Raw genomic sequence first — 17,754 nt, forward strand, 5'->3', positions numbered from 1 at the left:
GAGGCCCCGATCTGCCACTTTTCCAGGCCTCGGGGAAGCGGTAAAACGCTGCTTCCATGTGGCCTGAAAAGGGGTGTCCTTGGGGCAAAAGGAGCTCCGTTTCAGCAGTCACGTCAAAATGGCGACACCCATGTAGACAGGGCACTGCCATTTTGACATATGGAGTATGTGCTAGGGTTAGGGAGCGTCTGTAAAGGGCACTCCAAGGCAACCTTAGCATGTACTCAGTACGTGCTAAAAGGCTCATGTGGACAGGGCCATAGACTGCTAAACTGACCAGTGGGTCAAAATCAAGCCTGAACTCTCATTAGAAGCAAAGACATATCATGAGATGCCCTGAATACAGGGAAAGATGATAATGCTTTGTGTAGTGGGAAGCAGCAGGAAAAGAGGAAGACCACATTCCAGATGGATGGACTAAATCAAGGAAGCCACAGCCCTGAGTCCTGAGAAGGGCTGTTAATGATAGGGTGACTTGGAGGTCTCTCATTCACAGGCTCGCCATAAGTCAAAGCCTACTTGATGGTAATGAACAATATGTCCAGTGACCTTTCCCTCCAACCAACCAAATAAATAAAGCAGATGTATATATAAATAGTCTCCTTGAGTGACCTCCTCACCAAGCAGACCCTGTGAGACAGTCCCAAACAAGACGCAGGCAGGATCAGAACACAAACAGAGAGATAGGGAGGAAAAAAGGGAAATCACATTTGTCAGATGTGTCAAGGACATAGAAAACCCCAAAAGATGGTGAGACAAGTAATAAACACACTCAAAAATGCAAATGCTGTTAGAAGCAGCATCACACATAAAATAGGAATGTGGAATGTGAGAAGCATGAGCCAAGGGAAGCTAGACATAATAAAATGGAAACGGAACACATGAACATAGCAGTACTGTGGGTAAGTGAGTGAAAATGGACAGGAAAGGCTCACTTTGACTCCAATAACTACACAGTGTTCTACTCAGGGAATAAAAAGACGTGAAGAAACAGGGCGACCTTCATATTAAGGAGAGATGTGGCAAAAACAGTAAAGGATACAATGCAAAATCAGACTGAATAATCATAGAATCATAAAGTTGGAAGAGACCGCAAGGGCCATCCAGTCCAACCCCCTGCCATGCAGGAAATATAAATCAAAGCATCCCCGACAGATGGCTATCCAGCCTCTGTTTAAAGACCTCTAAGGAAGGAGACTCCACTATACTCCGAGGGAGTGTGTTCCACTGTCGAACAGCCCTTACTGTCAGGAAGTTCTTCCTGATGTTGAGGTGGAATCTCTTTTCCTGTAGCTTGCATCCATTGCTCTGGGTCCTAGTCTCTCGAGCAGCAGAAAACGAGCTTGTTCCTTCTTCAACATGACATCCCTTCAAATATTTAAGCAGGGCTATCATATCACCCCTTAACCTTCTCTTCTCCAGCCTAAACATCCCCAGCTCCCTAAGTCGTTCCTCATAGGGCATGGTTTCCAGACCCTTCACCATTTTGGTCGCCCTCCTTTGGACACGCTCCAGTTTCTCAACATCCTTTTTAAATTGTGGTGCCCAGAACTGGACACAATATTCCAGGTCGGGCCTGAGCAGGGCAGAATAGAGTGACACTATTACTTCCCTTGATCTAGACCAGGGGTAGGCAACCTGCAGCCCGCAGGCCGGATGCGGCCCGGTGAGGCCTTGGGACCGGCCCCAGCCTGGTCCTGCTGCTGATTGCTTCCGGGGCCTTTGGCCTCTCGCGCGCAGGGGCAATTGTCTATAGAAGCCTCAGAAACATGCATTTATAGTAACATTTTTTAAAAAATCAGCAAACTTTTTCGCGTGTCCTCCACTTTTTTAAAAAAAGTGTCCACCATTTGAAAATTTTGTCCTACATTTGTCCCGGTTTATTTATTTATTTAAATTTTTTAAAAATTATTTAATTGTTTATTTTTTGGCTTCGGCCCACCAGTTGTCTGAGGGACAGCAACCCGGCCCCCGACTCAAAAAGGTTGCCTACCCCTGTTCTAGACACTATACTTCTATTGATGCAGTGTAAAATCGCATTGGCCTTGTTAGCTGCTGCATCGCACTGTTGACTCATGTTCAACTTGTGGTCTACTTGGACTCCCAGGTCCCTTTCACATGTAGTCTCATTCAGCCAGGTGTCCTCCATCCTATATCTGTGCATTTCATTTTTCCGCCCTAAGTGCAGTACCTTACATTTCTCTGTGCTGAAATTCGTTTTTTTAGCTTTGGCCCACCTTTCTAATGTCTAATGTTTCTAATGTCAGTAAGGCTCCAAGAAAAGCCTATGGATATCACCATAACTGAAATATACACACCAACCACAGGCAGACCAGGAAGAAACAGAGAGATTTTATGAAGGAGTTCAGGAAGAAATTGTCAACACACCAACACATGATGTCAAGCTGGTTGTCTACTTTTCATACATGAAATATGTTGACTGTACGCTAAAAGATGGAAAACTCTGGTAGCCAAGGCTAGATCAGGTGCTGATCACTAACTCTTTATACCTAAATTAATTAAATGTGACAAGAGTGAATATATGCTCCTTTTAATGTGAATAGAGCATGTTCTTTCAACCATTCTTCCCTCCGCCCCCCCCAACCTCTTTCCTCTCTCTCACTTGCCTAAGTATGCTATGCCCCAGTCTTCTGGAGTCTACTGAGCATGTGCAAGGGGGCCAATTCGCAATTCAGAACCCACCAATGAGATGGCTTACTTTGCACAGAATCTGGGTTGTGTTTGGGGAGGCCATGGCAGCGAATTTAAGGTGTGATAAGGAATCACATAATTGTGGGAATTTTTGAATTGACCTCACTATCTTCTCTTTCAAAATTGAGAGCCTCCCGTCCCATTTGATAAACTCCATCATGAGAAGGCAAGACTCACTAGAAAAGGCCATAATGCTGGGGAAGATGGAGAGAAGCAGAAAGAGAGGAAGGCCATGTGTCCGATGGATGGACTCTGTGAAGGAGGTCACTGGAATGAATTTTCAGGACGTAAGCAGAGCAGTGGAGGATGGGGCATCTTGGAGAGGTCTCATCCATAGGGACAACTGGAGGGCAGCTGACAACAACAGCGATGCATAGCCAGCCTGGGGGAGACCTTTGAGTGTTGGACTAGGACTCTGGAGCCCAGGGTTCAAACCCTGGCTCAGCCATGGAAACCCACTGGGTGACCTTGGGCAAGTCACACTCTCTCAGCCTCAGGGGAAGGCAAAAACACACTCTCCCGAACAAGTCTTGCCAAGAAAACCCCATGATAAGCTTGCCTTAAGCGTCACCGTAAGTCAGAAATGACTTGAAGGGACACCACAAGTGGTTGCGTGTGTCCTGGAGGCAGGCATGTTTTGCAACTGGTTTTTTTTTAACGTACAGATTCTTCTGGATCTGGGCGCTGCCCTGCCCTTCAAACCCAGCCGTCTCAGTCCGCTTTGGCTCCAGTTGTGATGCTTTGGGATTTGCTAGGGAGAAGAACAGCAATAGCAATAGCAGCTTCATTTCTGTACTGCTTCATACCGCCTAAGAAGAAGAGGTTTGCAACTAGAAGCTCATTGCCCCCAAGAGGCTGGGGATCCTTTTAGTGACCTCCGAAGGATGCTAAGCCTGAGTGGAGCCTGAGCCCCTGGGTGGCAGAAGGAGGAGGAGGAGGAGAGGGAGAAGGGGGGAGGCAGGGAGGGGGCTCCTGCTGCTCAAGGTGACCCGACGCGTCCTCCGGGCAAAGCAGGGAAATGGAGGACCTAGGATAAAAATGGAGGACGTGGCCTAACACACGTTGCAAGCACCGCTCGTTCCCTTTTGGGAGCCCTCCTGGACCCGAGGCTGCGATGGAGGACGCGTCCGGGAAAAGGAGGACGGTGGGGGGGGGCCTTCCTGGCCTGTATGCCAAGCAGGGCGGCGGAGGCGGAGGCGGCTGCCTGCTCATTGGCTGCCCCCGGCCGCAAGTGCCAGCCCCTCAGCAGCAGCCCCGGAATGGGAGAAGGCAGTGGCGGCGGCGAAGGCAGAGCCGGCTGCACCCTGGACGCCCGGAGCCCCCGGAGCCAGGTGAGGCCAGGAGGAGAGGGCGCCGGGGCCGGAAGAGCAGCAGCAGCAGCAGCAGCAGCAGGAGGACCCTCCCTCCCTGGCCCCGGCGTCTGGGGCTTCTCCCTCGCCCTGCTCTCTCCCTGAGCTGCAGTAGGGGGCGCCCTGCTTGCCAAGAGCAAGGCACCTGTCCTCCACTCTGCGCCGGGGGCGCTAGGGATCCAGAGGGGCTGGGGGCCCCGGGGGGCAGGGCCTCTGTGGGGTCCGACCCCTGGCCAGCCTCCGGCCTCCCTGTCGCAGGGGGCCCTTGGCAGGTCTCCTCAGAGGCTGAGAGAGTGTGCCTGTCTTGGGTGTGTTGCTCCCCCAAGACAACCCTATACTAGGCTTTCCTTGCCAGGTCTCTTCAGAGGGAGCTTGCCATTCCTATCCTCTGAGGCTCTCTGTGTGTGTGTGTGTGTGTTGTTGCTGTTGTTTCGGACTTATGGTGACCTGAAGGGAAACCTGTTACAAAGTGTTCTTGGCAAGATTAGTTCAGAAGAGGGTTGCCATTGCCATCCTTTGAGGCTGAGAGAGTGTGCCTGTGCTGTTTGTGTCGTTTCAAACTTACAGCAACTCTAAGACAAACCTATCATAGGGTTTTCTTGGCAAGTTTCTTCTGAAGGGGGTTGCTGTTGCCATCCTCTGAAGATGAGAGAGTGTGTCTGTGTTGTTTGTGTTGTTGTCGTTTCCACTTATGGAGATCAAAAGGCTGACACGTCACAAGGTCTTCTTGACAAGATTTGTTCAGAAGGGATTTGCCATTGCCATCCTCTGAAGCTGAGAATGTGTGTGCTGTTTGTGTTGTTTCTGACTTATGATGACCATAAGGCAAACTTGTCACAGGATTCTCCTGGCAAGAGTTGTTCAGAGCGGGTTTGCCATTGGCATCTTCTGAGGGTGAGAGAGTGTGACTTGCCTGAGGTCACCCAGTGAGTTTCCATGGATAAATTGGGATTGGAACCCTGGTCCCCAGAGTTGTAGTCCAGCGCTCAAACCACTAGTCCATGCTGGCTCTCAGGACTACTGGGGCCTCCAGCATCTTAGCCTTCCCTGTGTCCACTGCCCTCCCTACAAATGGTCTGGTTGGTTGACTGGGTCCCAATCCTGCCTAAGGTGATGCTCCAGGAGCCCTGATTTCTAGGAGATTTTGGGCAAGGGGCACATTTAACAGCCCCAGTATGTCCATGAAATTCCACTTTCCTACTAAGATCCTGCTGGCTGTTTTTATATTCCCAGGAATATTCTTTCTGACAGGACTCCTATGTCCTCCTGGTACTGAAGGAACTGCCAGCAGTAGAAGGGAGAGTGAGATAAATTCTAGTTTTGTGGGGTCGGGCTATTAGAAGAAAAGCAAAGGGGCATTCACATTGTCTCCACTTGTGCCAGCCAGCAGGAACTTGGGGGACCACTTGTAGAGAAATGCAACAAAATCCCCCAAAGAGCAATACTTTTATTGGCTACCTAAAAGGCAAAAAATGCATCATGCAATCTTGTGAAGCTTCGTTGCCTTCTTCATCAGGCAAAGACAATGTTAGAGTCACCCGCCTGCATTTTGTCTCAAATGTTATTTCTGTCGTGAGTTAAGAAGGTCTGGAGGGATTAAGTTTCCCAATAAGTCTCCATACTGTTAGATTTGGCGCTGTAGTAGTCCAAATGAAAGAGTTATACCTTTGTTCAAAGTAAAAACCTCAAAGAATGAAGTGCCAGTCCATTAGCTCCTTCTTGTTAAAGTTTCTTCTCTTGCAGAAAAAATAAGTATTTTAAATTCCAGAAAATTCAGGATATTCAGGCCTTGCTGTGTTGGCCATGCTGCAAAATACAACAACAACATGGCCACATAGCCCGAAAAAACCCACAAAAAACTAACAATAACAAACAATTGTAATAGTACAACTCAGTGTTCTCTTCCCCCAAAAAAGGGTAGTTAACTTCACACAGGACTGGGACAGCGGAATCTCAAAGGAAGTTGCTTTTCTGTTGCTAACAGAATTGAAATTTTATTGCTTGTCTTTTATTTTCCTTTGTCCCTCATCCCCACAGGGCCAGGAAGGCGGGGAGTGGCTTCTGCCTCCATTCATATCTCTCCCGATAATCTTAACTGACAACTAAATAATATCTCAGGAAGAATGAAGGCTTGTGACTCTAACAGCATCACTTTTCTTCTGTATGATTTTTAACATCTTTTACTGATAAAAAGCCAGTGAAGCTTTGAAAGCTTGCATCATGTATTTTCTGTATTTTGGTTGGCCAGTAAAGGTATTGCTCTTTTGTGGATTTTGGATTTTGTTGTATTTTGGTGGTTAAGACAATGACTCTGTTGATTGCAAGACTGGCAGGTTGGCAGTTTGAGGCCTGGATGCCACATGATGGGGTGAGCTTCCATCACTAGTGCCAGCTTCTGCCAACCTAGCAGTTAAAAAGCATGCAAATGCAAGTAGATAAATAGGTACAACTCCAGTGGGAAGGTAAACAGTGTTCTGCGCAATCACACTGGCCACATGATCACAGAGTAATCTCTGAGAACACTGGCTCTTTGGCTTAGGAACGGAGATGAGCACCACCTCCTATGGTCAGACATGACTTGACCACTATGTCAATGGAGAATACCTTTACTTTTACCTTTACCTGTATTTTGTTGCATGGCCAATACAACTGCTCCTAAACATGTTACCTGTAGAGAAGCATAGGGTTTATGTGTGACAGAATGGGCTCCACATGTTGGCACCAGAACAAGGATGTTGTTTTTGAAGGGAAAAGAAAGCAGGCAGGAGAGAGGGGAAACCAGCTACTTCCCCCCTCCCAAAGTTGCATTTTAGTTGTGATGAGCATTCTGTAGCGTACAATCTGCCACATGCTGTTGCTGGAAGAACAGGGCATTTAATCTGTATTTCCTTTGATGCCAGCACTGCTATTAGCCACAAGATTACCCTTTTGTGTGTATTGGGCCCTAAGAGGGAAGGACAGGATGGGTGGTTTCTCAAATGATGTGCATCTTCTTGCAGAATCTTCTCTCTGGCCAGAGTCAGATCTCAGAATTATTCATCAGGAAGGAGCCATGGAGTTGAACTCAAAGGTATGTTGGAAAAAAATCCCACACTGGGGTGACCCAAATTCATATTTCAGGGGCAATAACATACCTAGCATATTTGGCATGTGGTGCAGATCATTTTTTAACGTCCTCCACTCTTAACAAAAGAGACAGCCCATCTCTGGAGATGGTGGCGGGGGTGACAACTCCATGTTTCTGCTTCTGGCACTGCTGCCTCCCTTCCTCCACCTCCCTTTCTTGCCTTTCCAGCAGCCTCTTCCAAGTCTGGAAGGGCTGTTGACCAGGTGAGAAAGTTAGTTAAATTAGAAAAACTCATGGCCACTGAGGTTTAGTGGGTGAGAAGGAGCTGCTTGCCTTGCTCACTAATGATGACTGCAAGTGAGCATCTCCTTTCTTCACCCACTCGGCTGCACCTCACTCCACACCTTTGATGTTTGGGGAGCACTGGCATCACTCTAATTGGGGCATCATCTAGTGCAGCCTGCAGCCCCTGCATCTCCCTAGTAATGTCACTGTTCAGGGGCACACTTCCCAGAGCTGCAATTGCCACTCCTGCATGATAAATGATGCTACAGATTTGGTTAGGGTTGGGCAATTTGTGCCCCTCCAGATATTGTTGTACAGGAGCATTCTCGTGATCTCTTTCATACCTTTGGCCATGCTGGCTAAGGCTGCTGGAAGGTGCAGTCCAAAAACATAGACTATAACTCTCATAAGATGGGATTTCTAGTGCAAAATGGAACCTTTTTCAAGCTTTGTCGCTAGCTTTGCCACGGGTTTATACACATTATGATTGAATAGAAAGCCACAAAGCTGCATGGAACATGGTGTTATACTAAACTTCATATGACAGTACATTGGGAATTATACCTATGTCACTGACAGAGTACATGAATTGTATGCAGTATACTACAGTAAACAATGATCTCAGTTGCCAAGGATGGAAATACCATTTCCTGAGACTTTACACAGTCCCACTGCTAGCCAGTAGAACACAAAAATGGTTGGCCAGACCAATAAGGCAGCTATATATGTTCTGTATAAGGGTGGACAATTTATCAGCCCATTTCTGACATCTGGAGTTTGGCTCCATGGCTATTGAATTTCTTGGGTGAGCACTTGCATTGCTAAATTTTGCTCATCATGATACAGGACCATGGACATTGGTTGTTATGTCCAATGAGGGGCTTAGCTCCATGTGCTGGACTTCTCAGTTCCTTGCTGCTGGAAGGTACCATTCTCATCCTGAAGAGCCATCCTCAAAAAGCTGCAAAATTGGATCCAGCAAGTGTACCCTGGCTACTTTTATAATGGAGCGAGGAATTTTCTAGGCTATCTGGACATTAGGAGCTGTATTGGCTCCAGCCTGAAGCCAATGAGGGCTGTACCTTCCCAATGCCATTATCAGAAAGCCTGTTGGGAAACAAGATGCTTGCTTCCCAGACATCATGTTTCCCAGCCAAATCACAGGGTTTTGATAGTGACAGCAACTTTAGTGGCAATGTCAGAAGATACAAAAACGATGGGAGTGGGAGTCACATGCATTATGAGGTGCTGCCAGTTGAAGAGCATGCAACCTGAGAGTCTCACTTCAGCATGCCTTATAATTTCACTTGTAATCTTTGTTGTTGTGATGTGCCTTCTAGTCAACTCTAATTTACAACAACCCTATCATAGGGTTTGTTTGCCCAATATGTTGTTGGTTTTCTTTGCTGGGTGGGGATCTGAACCCTGATCTTCTAGAATGTTACTCACTCAAATCACTACACCCTGCTGATTCACCCACATGTGATCTTTACAGCATGGGTGGAGGAATCATGTGGCCCCCAGATGTTGTTTGACAGCAGCTCCCATCAGCCCAACTAGTTCAGGCAGTGGTGAGGAATGTTGGGAGTTTCAGCATCTGGAGGGCTACATGATCCCCACCTTTGCCATACAAATTATATATCAGCATCTGCTTCCTAGGTACCTAAAAAGAAGTGCTAGGATCACTTAGTGGTAAACGAATCATATTCAGTGTAGCAGTACACCTGACTACCTCTAGAAATGCCTCAGTACCTAACCCAGTCTTATTGATCCCATTTCCCTATGGTGGTGGTGGTTTCGGAGGTGCTTCCTTGCAGTGGCATTTTCTGCCACTATATTATAGTTTTGTTGGTGGCCTGTTGCATGGATCCTTCCTCCCTTCTATCTCAATGATAAAGGAACAAAGAACTAGGGGCATACTTATCAAATTTGCAGATGACACCAAATAAGGGTTTTTGCTAATACCCCAGAGGACAGGACCAAAATTCAAAATGACCTGAATAGACTAGAAAGCTGGACCAAAGCTAACAAAATGAAATTCAACACGGAAAAATGTAAGATGCTGCACTTACGGCGGAAAAATGAAATGCACAGATATAGGATGGGGGACACCTGAATGAAACTACATGTGAAAGGGATCTGGGAGTCCAAGTAGACCAAAGTTGAACATGAGTCAACAGTGCGATGCGGCAGCTAAAAAGGCCAATGCAATTTTAGCCTACATCAATAAAAGTATAGTGTCTAGATCAAGGGAAGTAATAGTGCCACTATATTCTGCTCTGGTCAGGCCCCACCTGGATGTGGAAAAACTGGAGCATGTCCAAAGGAGAGCGACTAAAATGGTGAAGGGTCTGGAAATCATGCCCTATGAAGAGAAGGTTAAGAGGTGATATGATAGCCCTGTTTAAATATTTGAAGGGATGTCATATTGAGGACGGAGCAAGCTTGTTCTCTGCTGCTCCAGAGACTAGGACCCGAAGCAATGGATGCAAGTTCCAGGAAAAGAGATTCCACCTCAACATTAGGAAGAACTTATTGACAGTAAGAGCTGTCCGACAGTGGAACACACTCCTTCGGAGTGTAGTAGAATCTCCCTCCTTGGAGGTCTTTAAACAGGCTGGATGGCCATCTGTCAGGGATGCTTTGATAGAGATTTCCTGCATGGTAGGGGGTTGGACTGGATGTCCCTTGTGGTCTCTTCCACCTCTACAATTCTATGATTCTATGAAATAGCCCCACAATATGATACCGATATAGACCGCAATGGCATGGGACCCTGCTTTTCCGAAGTGTCTGCTGCATTAATATCCAGGTATTTGAATGTGTGTCAGAAACTGCCCACTCTCTTTGGTTCAGTAATCCAGTATTTTTTCCCTAATAGCAAAACTTTATTTCATTAACCAGAGAAGTTAACAGCCTGACTTCTGCAGCAGAGCTATGATAATACCCAAATGTAAGCATAGAATAAGCAGTGCCCAACCTTGTAAATTTGCAGGCTTTACTTTGATTTGTTCATAAGCCAAAACATACTTGCTCCCCTTCTAGTTTTATCTACCACCACATATACTTTCATTTTAGGCCTTTATAGGTTTCCCACAAGACTGACCTTGATGGAATTCAGTCCCAGTATCTTCCTACTCACATCTATGCATTCTGTAGTCAGGCAGTTATTTTTCTTCAGAGAGAACACTACAGCTCCTATCAGCTAAACTACCAAGCTTCTATACTCAGTTGATATTATCTTTAACATGTCTAAATTTAAATCCAACACTTTTATAGATTGTATGCAGTACCAATATGAAAAGAAAAAAATGTATCAGTAATCAGAACAACAACAAAACACTTCTTATGACAGAATGTCAGAATTCTGAAAATGGGATACTTTATGATTCACCATATCTCTCTCTGAAGTGGGTGCATCGACCTAGGGATTACAAAACTTCCAAGAGTGAATAAGGGTTCTGTTAGGGGCACATTTTCCCCATCTGATGTGTCCTTCCTGTGCCACAGGAACAGTCCAGCTCCCCTCAGAAGCAAGGAGTGAAAGCTCGGTCCAAATCCACAGAGGAGATCCAGCCTGCCAAGAAGGTAATTATGCCAGCCCAGCCCTGCTTGCTCAAAGAGCCCACATTGCCTGGTGAGATTCACAGGTGGTTTCATGGATGTCTGGGATCTCACAAGGTTTGGTGAGTTGAATGAAGGCCAAGAGTGAAGCAGAGTTTCAAGGAAACAGGCTTGTGCCAAGAATCCTGTCCATTAAAAGAACTACCCACTCAGGTTTAGAGAAGATATGGCACAGATACTGCTTAGTTCATGCTGGCTGTTAAAGGGCTTTACCACATCTCTGCCAGGGCCTAGGAAAACTATTTCTTTGAACAACAACTCCCAGAATCACCCAGCCTTCATGGTCATGGAGAATATGGGAACTGTAGCCCAAAAGAGGTACATTTCCAGGCTCTGTGCAGACAGTACTAGACCTTTTCCATGCCCTGTAATCCCCCATATTGGTGAGAGCAGCCATGATCTTAAGCATCTTTACTTTTGGTCCATCTTTGCCATTGAGCTGGGAGAGGCCTTAGTTTCCTTTGTGGCATCTTCAGTTAACAGGGTTAGATAATGGAAAATGACCATCCTTGGAGTTTACAACGCTAGGCTAGCCAGACAGATAGTCTGACTTGACCTGACTTGACCTGGTATGAAGCTTCCCATGACTCCATTGTTTGCCTCTTGATAAGATAGTGATCTCTTGGGAGATGGGCACTTTCCAGAAGATCTCTCTCAGTGTTAGAGGGCCCATCTCAGCTTTGGATTGGCCTATGTTACAATAGTCTAGATATTGTGTGTGCACAATATGGTCATGTCACATGATGCAGTTAAGGATGGGGACAATAGAGCTTCCCTCAGGTAGCCATGCTGGTTGAGAGATTTTGGAAGCTGTCATCCAAAAAGTAACTTCTCCAAGTTCTGAAGGAAAATGCAATTGGATTCTCAGAAGTGATATTCCAGACTCCATGTAGAATCAAATTGAGTAAGGAGACCATTTGTTATGTGCCTTCATGTTGTTTCTGATTTATGACAACCCTATCATGAGGTTTTCTTGGCATAATTTGTTCAGAGGAGATTTGCCATTGCCTTCCCTTGAGGCTGAGACCATATGATTTGCTCAAAGTCAACCAGTGGGTTTCATGACCTAGCCAAAATTGAATCCTGGTCTCCAGAATCACAGTCCAACACTCAAACCACTACACTTTTCTAGAGAGATTCTTTACCCAATGTAAATTACTACTGCCCCATAGGTTTAGTAGGAAGGAGTTGCTCATGTTTCATGATGTGCCGTTGGGTTGCAACCTTCCTTCTGAATTGGAATGCTCTAGATGACTTGATCCAACTCAATCCTGGTTCTCATTACAGGCATTCCAAACTTCCCAGAAGTCCTTACCAAATCAGATGGATGGAGATGAGTCCAAGGTATGTTTGTTGACTTGTCAGAGAATCAGCCCATTTCCAGCCAGATGCAGGTCCATAGACTAAGGGAGACATAGGGCTCCTCCAGAGAGGGCAAGCGTGTAGAGTGATTACTGGAAGAATACAGTATTTGTTGATTTATTGATCCTCTAGAGGGATTTATGGTTGGAAACAATGGCAATTCTGTCGAAGCTTTGGTTGATACCTGGGATAACAATCTTACCAGGGCTATAGACACTATCGCTCCTGAGCATCCTTTCCAGCCCGCTTCAGATAGGAAACCATGGTACACAGAGAATCTTTGGGAAATGAAGCGGACTGCACAATGACTAGAGCGCCACTGGCAGAAACAATGACACTTACCTGACAAGACACGTCATAGAGACTTTTTGGATTCCTATGGAGTGGCAATAGATTCAGCAAAGAATTCTTTCTATGCTGCACGTATTGCATCTGCGAGGTCTCATCCAGCAGAGCTGTTCAGGGGGGTTAAAGAATTAACTCAGTTACCTCCTACCCTGAACCCACTTTTAGAACCAACCAAAGCCTGCTGTGATGCTTTTAATGACTTTTTTGCAGATAAAATCTCTCAGATAAGAGTTGATCTGAATGCAGGCATTTTAACAGGAACAATTAGAGAGATGTCCAGTGACTCTGTGGACTGTATTAAACTGGATCACTTTGAATGTGTAAATACCGATGAAGTGGACAAGCTTCTTGGAAGTGTAAGGAGGACAACATGCCCTCTCGATCCTTGCCCATCATGGTTGACTGCCCGGGGGGGGGGGGGAATGCAGTAAAAACATTACTACAATCTATAATTAACACATCCTTCAGGGAGGGAAAATTTCCATCAAAATTAAAACAAGCAGTGGTCAAACCACTTATTAAAAAACCCTCCTGGGATCCCCTGGTGAGAAATAATTATAGACCAGTCTCCCTTTTACCATTCTTGGGCAAAGTTATCAAGAGGGCAGTTGCCCTCCAAACTGGCTTGGAAGAAGCCGATTATCTGGACCCTTTTCAAACTGGCTTCAGGGCAGGATACGGAGTTGAGACTGCCATGGTCACCTTAGTCAATGATCTCTGCCTAGGCATCAACAGGGGAAGTGTGACCCTGTTGGTGCTCTTGGACATCTCAGCGGCATTCAATACCATAGATCACGGTATCCTTCTAGAATGCCTGAGGGAGTTACGTATTGGGGGCACTGCGCTCCAGTGGCTCCATTCCTACCTCTCAGGCAGATTCCAGATGATGATGCTGGGGGGTAGCTGCTCTTCCAAAAGAGAGCTGACATCTAGTGTCCCTCAGGGCACCATTCTATCCCCCATGCTGTTTAACATTTACAGTGAAGCTACTGGGTGAGATCATTCGGAGACATGGGGTGCAGTATTATCAGTACACTGATGACACCCAAATATGTTTCTCTGTGCCTCCGACTCTTGCAGTGACTAAGGAAGGCATCTCTCCTCTGAATGCCTGCCTTGGGTCAGTAATGGGCTGAATGAGGGAAAACAAACTCAAGCTGAATCCAGAGAAAACGGAGATACATGCGATAGGTACCCCAAGTCTGGGGAAGGAGATTTATCTACCAGTCCTGGACATGGTCACACTTCCCCTAAAGGACAAAGTTCACAGTCTGGAAGTACTCCTGGACTCGTCCCTACAGTTGTCATTTCAAGTGGATGTGACAGCCAGGAGTGCTTGGTATTAACTCCGATTGATATGCCAACTGCATCTCTACCTGGACCGAAAGGACCTTGAAGCAGTGGTACATGCACTGGTAATCTCTCGTCTTGATTTCTGTAATGCACTCTATATGGGGCTACCCTTGTACCAAGTTCAGAAGCTTCAATTAGATCAAAATATGGCAACCAGATTGGTCACAGGCTCTTTAAGGACTGACCATATTACACTAGTTTTAAAAGATCTTCACTGGCTGCCAATTAGCTTCCAGGCACAATACAAGGTGTTGGTTATTACCTTTAAAACCCCACATGGCTTGGGCCCGAATTACTTTGCGGGAATGCCTCTCACTCGCACTCTCAGAATATCTAGGAAGAACTTGTTTGAAGTACAAACAACTAGATTAGTTTCTACTTCCCAGAGAACTTTCACCGCAGCGGCTCCAAAATTGTGGAACAGTCTCCTGGAAGAGATCTGTCTTATTACCTCCTTGGATGCTTTTAAGAAGGCAGTTAAGATGGATCTCTTCCGGCAAGCTTACCCACCTGACTTTGTATAAGAAATATTATCCCTTCTTCTTGATTAAGATCTCTATGGCGGGTTACAAACTGCCACTTACGATGCACTCCGTGCGTGCTAGGGTTAAGAAGGGGCATGTTAGGGTTAGGAAGAGTCGCCCCTTCTTAACCGGCCCCGGCCCCAACATGCACGGAGCGCGTCGTAAATGGCGGCACCCATCCACATGGCGCCGCCATTTTGACGTCTTGGACGCATAGCGTCCAGAAGTGTCGCGGCGGAAGTGATGCCGCGAGGGTGCGCTTTGCCCCTCGTGGTGCCACTTCCGCATTTTGAAAAGGAGCGCCATTTCGGCGCTCCTTTTTCGCTGCGCTAGGAAGCCTCGTGGTCTGGCCGCTGGGGCTTCCCTCCGCAGCAAATGGTGGCGGTGGTGGGAGAACAGCCGCTTGAGGGCGGTCTGTAACCCGTTTATATCTCTATATATCTATTCCACCATCGCTTTTTGATAGAATTTGTGGAATTATTGTTAATTTTTTATTGTATTTTATTATTGTCCTTGTATATTTATTATGTTGTAATCCTGCCTCGATCTGCCTGGGAGAGGTGGGAAGATATAAATAATAATAATAATAATAATAATAATAATAATAATTACTATTACTATTACTATTACTATTACTATTATTATTATTCATGTAGCTCACATGATTGTTTGTTATTAATCAAAACAACATTTGGACTATTTTCCAGAAATTCTTGGCACTGGCTGCCACATTTTATTCTCACCCTTGAGCATTTTGGGTTTTTTTTTAAAACTCCAAGACATTATTAGGGAGGAAAAAAAGTCTGGAGGGGTACATCTCTTGGTGCATCCAGACTGACTAAAAACATAAGAATGTGTCAGATTTTGTTCCAGTTCTTTCTAATTTTATTTTGGAGATCCATATACGTTTTGTTTATTCTAGAATATTTTCTATCATCTTCAGGTACAACCAGAGAGTTTTTATACCAGCTCCCCACTTTGGTTTATTTTAACCCAGTATAAAATGGGAAAGGTCAGGGAACAAAATCTGGGACTTTTCAGTCAGTCTGGATGTGCCCTGTATCAGTAATTGTGTTTATACCTGGTTTGGGGGGACACTCAAAACTGAACAGTGGGGAAGATAAAGGAAAGGTGATGAAAGGTGAGAAAGGGATTATTCTTTAATTCTCTCCACCTCCTCCTTTGTCTTCTTTAAAAAAAAGTATATTTTTGATATAGTTAGTATAGTACTAGTTAGTTAGTTAGTACAGTAGTACATCAAAGCATTAGTGAAATGGTACTTTTACACTATAACACCATATTATTTTTAAAAAAGTAAAAATCAGAGAGTATTTACCATTCAAAACATAGGACCATCTCAACAAACCAGGCCCCATTAAACACACACACACACACTTTAGAAGAGCCTTAGAGCAGATCCAGAAAATGGCTATATCCAGTGACAAATAGCTCCCCCCTTTGGGAAAAAATTGAAAAGGGTTCACTGATGCAGAATGAATAAATGCAGAGGTGACAGAAGTAGCACAACCCAAGGAGCCACATTGCAAGACCTTACATTGCTTTAGACCAATTTGGAAGAGTCCTTTTTGCCCGTTCTGGATATCCCAAATGCAGCATCTTCTGTGTAGTTTGAAATGTGGTCCTGATGGAGATGAGGGTGTGTATTCATCTAGAAACTCTCAACCCCTAGATGAAAACTTTTGAGTGCTTGAGATGTTCTTTAAAAACACACTGTGGGGGCTCAAGTTCTATAACGGATAATGGTGATAATCATTAGGGGTGGGGTGGGGTATGTCCAAGGCCAGGCCTACCATGAGGTTGAGCGAAGCATATGTCTCAGGAAGCATGTGCAGGCTGCTGTGAACGGGGCAAGGTTAAGAGCATGTGGCCCTGCCCCTTTGCTGGAGGTATATCTTATAGGCATCCTGCCTGCCCTACCACCTCTCTGCCCAACCTGCCTCCCTGAGGTGTGATGGTGGATGCAGCACTACCCCATCAGTATTAAAGCAAGATTTGACTACCAGTCCAGATGATTTTTAGTTGCAATTTGTTTAAACCTTGTTGTAAGCCACCTTGAGCGCCATGTTGGGAGAAAGGTGGCATAAATTACATGAATAAATAAGTAAATAAATAAATAAATCCCTTCACTTGTGTTTTGAGCTGGTGCTGGAGTTGGTTAGGGACAATTGTGGTGTTGTGGGCTATCATGCCAACAGGGGTTCTGTTGCTGTGCAAGAATTCTTAGGGCTAAAAAAGAATGGGTATACTTCAGTGGATATCCATAAAGAATGATAGTGAGGATTTCTGGCTTTTTCTCCATGATTATGTCCCATTCTGCTGTGCTCTCCAGGGTTCCTGTCCTGTCTCAGCACCCAGTCCTACTCAGCAAGAGCAGCAGCAGCAGCAGACCTGAGGAACAGGAGCTGTTTGAGTGTTGACTACCAAGGAGTAGAATCATGTCCATTCCTTGCACTGCTCCTTGGCTTGGCCTTGTTGCTCTGTCTTTATGCCCTTGTGGATGTTACTGTGGTTCTGTCTGCCCAGCTGTTGCTGTGTGACTGTCTGTCTTCCCTGTGGAATGAAATCTAGGTAAATAAAGTTGCTTGGAACATCTTTTGCTGTCATCTCTTACATATATGCAGATGCAATTTTCACCACCAGGTCTGGAATGGCAAGCCAGTGTGAGAAGAACTGGACACTATATTTTCCGAAGGGCCTTGAGTCCCACATATCATGTACAGTTGGCTATCATACTACTGTCTCTGCAAAGGAACCCAAGGCTTGATCTTTCAAAGCTTCAAAGTACTTTTGGGTTGCCTTTGGTCAAAGAAAGAACCTTTCATGTTTGATAGTTAATGTCTCACTAGCATACTAGACATCAGTCTTGTGGTGGCGGCTTTGAATGGCTCCTGTTCCTGCCAAGGAACATACCACCCCACCAAAACACCGATTTATCTTTCTATTGATTTACTTGTTGGCAACCCCATTGCAAGGGACAGGGCCCCTCATTACATGTCTCTGTTATCTGCTAAAACCGATGAAAAATTTAGATGTCAGACCCAAAGAGATATTTCTATGTACCTATACAACCATATCTGGAGCCATGTACCTGACAGTACATATGAGATAC

The 17,754-nt window shown here is 45.5% G+C and overlaps 1 long non-coding RNA gene across 1 annotated transcript; it reads left to right on the plus strand.

The window, feature by feature from the left end:
- The first annotated feature begins 3,954 nt into the window (after positions 1–3,954).
- LOC149321686 (uncharacterized) lies at positions 3,955–17,237 on the plus strand. Its single transcript, XR_016278157.1, has 5 exons — positions 3,955–4,043; positions 7,061–7,131; positions 10,924–11,001; positions 12,325–12,381; positions 16,975–17,237. It is a non-coding gene; the product is annotated as an uncharacterized LOC149321686 (long non-coding RNA).
- The last annotated feature ends 517 nt before the right edge of the window (positions 17,238–17,754 follow it).

This window comes from Sceloporus occidentalis, unplaced genomic scaffold (genome assembly GCF_023333645.1).
Source record: "Sceloporus occidentalis isolate IW3139 unplaced genomic scaffold, rSceOcc1.0.p SCAF_1, whole genome shotgun sequence".
NCBI classification, from domain to species: Eukaryota; Metazoa; Chordata; class Lepidosauria; order Squamata; family Phrynosomatidae; genus Sceloporus; species Sceloporus occidentalis.